A 9,342-nucleotide genomic window follows, 5' to 3' on the forward strand; every position below is an offset into this window, starting at 1 on the left:
TTTCTTTCCTAAGGCAAGAGGTCAGATGCAGGCCCAGGTCACTCCTTGCATCTCCCTGGCCTTGCTCTTGTCTTCCATCTCCCCCTCCTGCAAGCCTCCTTTTCTCCACACCAAATCTGCAGGGCTACCTCGCCTCCTCCCACTTGGAGGAGTCATCTGCAGCTTTGGGTGGTGAGTGGCCATTCTTTCCTTCTCTGCTCCTTCTGGAAGGGCCCAGCCCAAGGACCTCTTTTCCGCAGCTGGGTACTTTGCCGACATTGGACCCTTTCTCATTCTCCCTGTCACAGTCCACCTGGCCTCCTGACTACCCCCAAGTCAGTTGTGATTGCATCTGCAGCATAGTGGGGGTGGGGGCTCATGCCTGCCCCTTAGAGTGGCATCTGAGCTCCCTGCACTGTGCTTAGTACTAGAACATTCCCAGCATATGCAGGTGCTCCGAGCATGGTGGTGCCTAAATTAATTCCCCAAAGTGGAGGCAGGAGGACTGAGGCTTTGCCCTGACAAGTTGGCCTTGGGGCCAAGCCCAGACCCCACAGGCTGTTCTTAGTAGTGGCCAAGCAGAGGGAAGCAGTGCCCAGACAGTGCCAGGTAGGGGTGGAAGACAAAGCAGGGGACCCCCAAGGGCACTCAGGCTTTCTGACATATCCTTGATAAAGGAAGCAGGTGGTTTGAGCGCATCTCTCCATGAACCTCAGTGGTCTCACCTCCTCCCCCAGCCCAGGTACCCCAGGAAAATCAGCCATTAATACCCAGTTGGGAGTGTGCACCCCAGCAGGGAGGCTGGTGACTAGTGAGCCCCTCATATTTCCCTGTGTCCCTGAAGTGTGTGGGGGCAGGCAGCCCACAGTTGAAGTGCATGGCTGTGTCTCCCTGGGGCCTTGCAGATGCAGGGTGTCAGAGCTTGTTCCCCACCCTCCCGGGGGAGTCTGTGTGGCCTTCTAGGCGGAACCCTGGCCCCTCCACACAGGTGTGCTGGTGCTGTTGTCACTGGACTACCTGACCTCACTCTTCTACTGTATCCCCAAGGCTGTGCTGGCCACCATTATCATCATGGCTGTGAACCCACTGTATGACACCAAGATCTTTGGGACACTTCGGTATGTTAAGAGTATGTATATGGATCAGGCAACAGTGCCCACACCTGTCACCTGGGAGGCTCAGACAGGAGGATGGCTAGCAGGAGAGCAGCTGGGCAACTTTAGCAGGATCCTCTGTTAAAATACAAAGGGCTGGGGTGTGGCTTAGTGTGAGAGCCCTTGCCTAGGCTGTATGAGGCCATGCAGTGCAGTCTCCAGTGCTAAAAAATATGTATATTTTTTACAAAAGGAGAGAACACTGTAGCACTGTGTCTGTAAACACTGAGGGCATGCTTAACCACATTCATCCTCACAAATTTGTTCTATTTTGCTTACTGAAGTGTAAGAACTTATGCAGTTTGTATGGCTTCCTTCCCATGACCCCAGTGAGTCACCAAATGAAAGGAGTGGTTATTTTATCCATGGGCTTCCATGCATATTTCATATTTTGAGTAGCTTTGGAATACATTGTCATGCCTGTATGCAATATAAGGCTCTCTTAAGGGAAACTGAGGCTTGTGGGGGTGAAACATTTCTGAGTCACATATGTTGGGGGTACTTTATGGCTGCACTTTGACCTCAGAATACCTCCTCAGCAAAGGAAACCTATGAGTCTGGGGGTTTGTGGTACCCACACACCTCTATCCTGAGCCTTTTGATAGCTCCAATGCTCTCCTCCCTCTGAGGTCCCTTGAGGGAAGGCCCAGGCATGTCCTGCCTGAACCTCAGGCACAAGAAGGTCTTCCTCTCTCCAAGGCAAATGTACCAGGTGTGGCCTGTGGCTGCTACCCGTGAGGCTCCAGAAATGGGAGCCCTTGGGGCTGCTTTGGATCCATGACCACCACTGCTTCATGTGTGAGGACCAGAAGGCTGTCCTGCTGACTGCAGGGTGCATTAGGCTTAGGTGGTAGTGGGAAGCAAGGGAGGAGAGGCACCTCTCAGCAGACTTTTCTCCCAGAGCTGGACCTGCTACCTCTCTGCATTAGGTTCCTGCTGTGTTTCTGGTAGGACTAGTACAGCAGGCTGGATGGGATTCTGGTGTCCTTGCTCATCCTCCTGCACTCCATAGCCAGGCCCAAGACCCAGGTGTAGATCAGGGGTGAGCATTCAATGGTGGGACTCCATGGCCTTGCTGTCCTGGTGTTTGAGTTCATGGGTGATTTCAGTCTCTGCTGAATATGATGTCCTTTGGTCATGCACTATAGCAGTCTCCACAGTGCCTGGCCTCCTGCCAGTACCCCCTTCTGTTCCTCCAGCACCCTGGGCTCAACATGGGCTTCCTGCTTGGGACAGGCAAGGCCTGACAGAGGCTGTGTCCAACCTGCCTCCAGGACTCAATCTTTTCCCTCTGCCTTCCAAGGTGTCAGAGGAGCCGGTCCTTTTCTTGCAGCCAATCAGTGGCCTGCACTTCTCTGTCACTGAGGCCCTGTGGGAGATGATACTGAACCAGGTCTTGGAAGGTATGTGGCTGGGCTGAGGTCACTGTGAGTTCCCACTGCCCTCTGTTCCACTGCTCTCTGTTCTCCTGCCCTGGCTGTCAGGCCCAAAGGACCAGCCCCAGCCATCAGGGAGACACTTACCTGCTTGCACAATCGGGAGGTTGACACACAGATCTGAAGTGGGCACTGGACCCCAGAACACCCTGCTGTCTGCTTCAGCAAGGACCACAGTGCCCCAAGTGTGGCTCCCCCTGCCATGTGGGTCCTGCCACCCTGACATTCTCACTAGGTGTGACAGAGTGGACTGTCCCCCAGGATCCCCATAGCTCTGAGCGGTCCTGGAGTGCACACATCTACAGCATTGACTACACCATGGTGCTAGGGCTCGGTGAACTCCTGGAGGACTTCCACAGGCAGGGTGCTGCTCTGGTCTTTGTGGGTCTACAGGTAGGCATGGCCTGACCCCTTTCCTCTGACCTGGTTCCTGATTGCCTAAACTTCACCTCTGCCTGTCCTCCAGGGGCCACTCCCCTGCTATGAGTACCAATCCATGTCTGCAGCCAGACTATATTTAGCACTGAGGACATCTGGCTCCAGAGCCATGTTCATGGCTCATGGTTGTCACATTCTTGGTGGTTTATGCACAGCACTCCTCCTGGTGGTCTTTAGAGACCATTCATATAGAGATCTCTTCCCTGGAAGCAGATCCCCAGGCAGGCTGCCCTCCTTCCACTTATCTATGTCCTGGCTGTCTACCCTGTGTATTGGGCAGGTGGGCTTGTGCCCTGGACTGGAGAACATCTGTTCACGGGTGCTCTACTGGCTGCTGACCTAAAGGGGTTTCAGTACTTCTATATCCTGGAGGAGGCAGGTGGGTGCAGAGGACATTCTCCAGTGAGCTGGACAGTCCAGCATGTCCACACTCTTAGGGATCAAGACAGGACAGGACATGATCGGAACAGCCAGAAACTCTGGGAAAGGGGAGGGCCCTAGGGGCATGGGTGGAACCTTATATCTTCTTTCTCTGCAGATGTTTTAAATATTTGTGTCTGTTTGTTGTAATCTTTAAATACAAAGAAATATCTTAAATGTGTCTCCTTGATTGTGCATATACCAATCAAGATAACATATCACTCATTCTAGAAAGTCTTCTCAGGCCTTCACCCTTAGGAAGAACCACTGTTATAGCCAGTGTGGTGGCACACAGCTATTATTCCAGCAACTCAGAAGGCTAACACAGGAAGAGTGCAAGGTCAAGGCCAGGCTCAGCAACATATAGATCCTGTCTCAAAGTAAAATGTGAAAAAGGGCTGGGAACATGGCTCAGGGGTAGAGCACTTGACTAGTGTGCTTAACACCCTAGATTCCAGCACTGCAAAAAAGAAAAATAAAGATTGTTTTTGTGTCTTTCTGGGCACAGTGCATTCTCTGTGAGATTTCTCTGGTTTGTAACTAGAAGCCATTCAAATGCAGAAGACCAAAGGGTAAGAGAACCTGGCACAACTGCAGGAAGCCAGCAGTACCCAGCAGAGAGATGGACTACACAGGAGGATGACCTGCTCAGAGACTCAGGCAGAGCCCATCAGAGCTAGTGATGCTAACCCAGATGGCTGACCCCTTCCTGGCACTAGACCCTAAAGGCCAGCCTTTAATTTCATTGAACAACCTGAGGCACCCTTACTTCTTCTTTTTTCATATTTATTTTTTTATTTTTACTTATACATGACAGTAGAGTTTATTTGACATATTTATACAAATGACATATGTCTTACACTAATTAAGATCTGAGTCTTGAATTTGTACTTTATATGGAGATTTATTGTGGTGTATTTATATATGTGTATAGAAAAACAATGTCAGATTCATTTCAGTCTCTTTCCTATTCCTGTCCCCATTATGTTCCCTTCATTCTCTGTGGTTGCTTTTATTTTTTAATGGCTGAATATGTTTATTTTGAGTAAACTGTATGATGCTACATATTTGTACCCCTGAGAGGAAAATGTACATTGTAACAGCTAGTAAAATGAAGAAATCTTGATTTTTATAATATTAAGCAGCATACTTAATATCTGTAGATTATTGAATAGCACAATCATATTACCATATGTATCATCAAATTTTATACTTAATAGTATATTTCAAGTGCTCAGAATACCTGAAGGACCTGCCTACTTCTAATTTGAACAGTCCATATTCTTGCATGGTATTTTGGGTTATACCCAGCTGTCCCTGAATGTGACATAAAGTAGAATTTTTGATTCAATTGCAAATAACACATAAAAAAAGAGATTCTAAAGTTGTACATTCTTATGATAATGCATTCTCAATGAATACTATCATGGGTCTCTTGCATCTTTAGAATAATTTTTTGCCTAGCATTCAAAAACTATGGTAAAGACAAGACTAGAACAATGTCAAAATTTTCACAAATTTCTCCATTTTACCCACTCTATTCAAGCCTTTCCTTGCCCTGGATATTAAATCCAGAACCCCTCACATGCTAGTCAATTATTCTATCACTGAGAAACATTCCTAGTACTTGGAAGAAGTACTTCTACTTGTGGCCACAGCTCCTGTTGGGCAGGTATTCCTCTATTGCTACAGATCTTGCTCATTTCTGGGTCACCTTCCTTCTTGTCTCTGTAGGGGAAAGCAGACATGGCTTCACATTTGTGGTCTGTTCATTAGTATTTTGCCATTCTCCATTGTTGCCCTTAACCTTTGGCAAACTCTTTAATTATACTTCTGTGAGTGTTAGACCAGGACGCAAGAAAAGACCACTGACTCCAATTAAAATCAAATTAAAGCAAGCTTATTATTTCAACCGGCCAGGCTGCCTTTCCCTCCCAAAACGGCGGGAACAAAACAGCAGCCCCACCTTTCCTACAGCCCAGCTTTATAGCCCAGAAAATTACACAAAAGGGGGGTTACCGATAACAGAACTCTGACAAGCATCACACTAATGGTAGTTTACATTTTTTTTTTTTTTTTTGCTGGCCCCAACATCAGAATTTATGAGGACCATTAGAGCCTCAGAGAGGGTCGTTGTCTGGCCAGGGAAGGCCAAGATTGATGAGGTGTCACTAAAGTTTCAGAGAGGGCTGCTATCTGGTCAGAGAGCCAGGCATGGGTGAGTTCAAGGCACGGGCAGGCATTCCAAGCAGGTTCAGAATTTGTAGTAATTTATAGTAAAGCTGAAATTAGCTTTTCATGGCTTTGTGGCAAGATGGCTCCCAATTTTAATAAAAGATCAGGTTGGGTCTATCATGAGGATTTTCACTTCTGTGAAACTGTAATTTTTTTTCAGCCCATTGTGGTGTTCCCTCTCTCTTTTTCCTAGAATAAGCTGAAAACTAGGAACATTAATTCTCCTTTAAAGGTCTGGTAAACACAATTGAGAATACAATAGGATCTGGTCTTTACTTTGTTGGAAAGCTTGTTATTACAGCTTCAATATCATTAGTTTTTAATGGTCTGTATAGGTTTGCCATATGCTCTTGGTTCAACTGCAGTAGGTTTTATATGTCTAAAAATTTGACCATTTTTTTCTATATTTTTTAATTTATTAGAATATAAGTTTTCAAAAAAAGTCCATAATGATCCTTTAGATTTCAGAGATGTTTGTTATGTCATTTTTCATCTCCAATATTATTAATCTGAGTCATCTCTTTCTTTTGGTTAGTTAGAATGAGGGTTTATCAGTTTTGTTTAACATTTTGAAGAGCCAACTCTTTGTTTCCTTAATCCTTTGTATTTTTTATTTTCTATTTCATCGTTAATTTTTACTTCCTTCTACTGATTTAGAAATAATTTTGTTCCTTTTTTTATAGGGCCTTGAAGTGCATTATTAGGTTGTTATTAGAATCTTTCTGAATTTATTTTCTTATTTGTTTTAACTAGGTATACATGACAGCAGAATGCATTTCAATTCATTGTACACAAATGGAGCACAATTTTCATTTTTCTGGTTGTATATGATGTAGAGTTACACCATATGTGCAGTCATGTATGTACCTAGGATAATGATATTCATCTCATTCCACCATCTTTTCTGTTCCCATACCCTCCCTCTTCCATCCCTTCCCTTTACTCAAAGTTCCTCCATTCTCTTCACACCACCCCCGTTATGGACCAGCATCCACTTATCAGGAACAACATTCAGCCTTTGATTTTTTGGGATTGGCTTACTTTGCTTAGCATGATATTCTCCAACTCCATCCATTTACTGGCAAATGCCATGGTCTTATTCTCTTTTAATGCTGAGTAATATTCCATTTTATGTATATTTTATAGTTTCTTTATCCATTCATCTGTTGAAGGGCATCTAGGTTGGTTCCACAGTTTAGCTATTGTGAATTGAGCTGCTGTGAACATTGACCGTGCCTGTGTCACTATAATATGCTGATTTTAAATCTTTTGGGTGTAGACTGTTGAGAGCCACAGAAGGAGTGGTTGAGAGGTGATTCCAGAGCCATTAAGATGATGATAATTAAGTTAAGCTGTGTATAATTGCTGTGACTGGATGATGCTGGATTGGGGCAGGCTGTGTATTCAGTTGTATATAGACCCCTGCTGTCAGGCAATAGGGCGGCTCCTGCTGCCTCGGGCGCCTGCTATTTTTGAGTTCTTGGGGCGTTTCCCATTGAGTTCCTGTTGAGTTCTCGCTGGGTTCCCATGGAGTTCAAGGAGCCCGGTGGAGAGCTGAGAGAGTTCCCGGGGAGTGCGCGCGTGGAATGCTGGTGGAGTTCATGCAATAAAGGAGTTCCTGTTTGAACCTACAAGTGCCTTATAGCGGCTCGGTTATTTTGTGCCCAGCCAGACTGTGACAGTAGACCAAGAAGTGGGATAACTGGGTCAAATGGTGGTTCGATTCCAAGTTTCTGAGGAATCTCCATAGTGGTTGCACCAATTTGCAGTCCTACCAGCAATGTATGAGTATAACTTTTTCACCACATTCTCACCAACACTTATTATTGCTTGTATTCTTGATACTTGCCATTTGGATTGGAGTGAGATGAGGTCTTAGAGTAGTTTTGGTTTGCATTTCTCAAACTGCTAGAGATGTTGAACACTTGTTCATATATTTGTTAGCCGATTGATGGGGCAGAGAAAAGGCTGTGAGATGACCCCAGAAGAAGAGGGAGCCCATGGGGAGCCCCAGGTATAACTCTGATGTTCTTTAGGACAACTGGAAAAACCTTCTGGCTGTCCCCTGGGCATAGAGCTTTTTAGGAGAGTGGCTTGGCAAGAGCCCACCAAAATGACAGATCAGGTGACAGAGGAAGGAAGAGGGTTTCGCAGCTTGGTGGAAAAGGCATGCTCTACCCAGAACCTGCCTGGACCTACAATGAGCTCTAGCCAGATAGGAGACTCAGCGACATCAGATCTTGATGCAGCATCCATGCTGTGGCTGGGGAGGACACCAAGGTGAACCAAATGACTTCAACTCTGTTTAAAAGTGATTCTGTTTTTTTTTTTTTAATTGAAGCAATAGCTTTGGCGTTTTCATAAAAATCATAAATGCCTATTATAAAAAATGCAGAAAACCACTTCCCTAGCCTCTTTCCACTCTGATGATCACCCAGAACTTCCTATCCCTGGGATTCATGCATCTGTCAGCATGTGGGCACACTGCTGGCTCCATGTGCTCCATTCATGGTGCTCTGTGACCTACATTCTCATACATCATTTGCTATGAATTACTGTGATAATGAATAGTGTCAGGATAAATGGTTTTTAATGTCTGCATCTATATCATAATATTCATAGTGAGCTCTCTGTTCAACTAGAATATGGATTGTTTTACCCTAAAATTCATTTGTTTTGTTTTATTTTAGGGGGATTTTTTTTTTTTTTGGTGGTACCAGGGTTTGAACCCAGAGGCACTGAGCCAAACCCCAGCCCTTTATATTGATTTTTTTGAAATTTTGAGGCAGGGTCAACCTAAGTTGCTGAGACTTGGATCCTATTGTGAATTGAGCTGCTGTGAACATTGATGTGGCTGTGTCACCATAGTATGCTGATTTTAAGTCTTTTGTGTCTGTGTAGCCAAGGAGTGGGATAACTGAGGTCAAATTTCGATTCCAAGTTTCTGATGAATCTCCAAACTGCTTTCTCCCAAGCTGCTGGGATGCCAGACTCAGTGTGAATTTTACAGGGCCAGAGCATCTCAGTTTGGACCAGTTGCTCCTGAGGGACTTGGTGGATTATGGACAGATTGTTTTACCCTAAAATTCACTTGTTTTGTTTTATTTTAGGAGTGACAGCACAGTGGTGGAGTATTCAAATCCAGGTGCTGTTCCAAGCAGGTGCGTGTGCATGCCTGCACTCTTGCTGCAAGAGAGTGAGCCTCTGGACAAAGGGGGTATGGGGCCCACCAGGGCTATACCCGAGACCAGGGTCCCCAGCTTTTCACCGGACTGGGTGAACTTATCTCTCCAATCCTTACCTGCCACACCTAGGTGATCTTTTCAAGGGCTACTGTCCAGGTTGGAGCAGGTGTGCATTATGGCAGAGCTGGTAACCTGACCTCCTTCCCCCCATCTTGCCTGGTTTTTCTCTATCTCTGCACCTCAAGAATCACATGTCCATACCTGTACCCTCCATATCCTGGGGCTGGATTCAACGTGACTCCATTCTTCTTTAAAAGAAAGTCCGAGCTGGCTCAGTGGTCCACACCTGTAATCCCAGTGACTCTCAGGGCTGAGGCAGGAGGATCACAAAAGTCTCCCAATTCCAGGACAGCCTGGGCAGCTTATCAAGACCTTTTCTCAACATAAAAATAAATAAGTAAAAAGAACAGGAGATGTAGTTCAGTGTTAAAGCAC

General features: G+C 45.6%; 1 pseudogene; it reads left to right on the plus strand.

Annotated features, from left to right (window-relative positions):
• The first annotated feature begins 684 nt into the window (after positions 1–684).
• On the plus strand, positions 685–8,980 carry LOC144369672 (sodium-independent sulfate anion transporter-like; annotated as a pseudogene).
• Positions 8,981–9,342: the final 362 nt, after the last annotated feature.

Source organism: Ictidomys tridecemlineatus, chromosome 13, assembly GCF_052094955.1.
Source record: "Ictidomys tridecemlineatus isolate mIctTri1 chromosome 13, mIctTri1.hap1, whole genome shotgun sequence".
NCBI lineage: Eukaryota > Metazoa > Chordata > Mammalia > Rodentia > Sciuridae > Ictidomys > Ictidomys tridecemlineatus.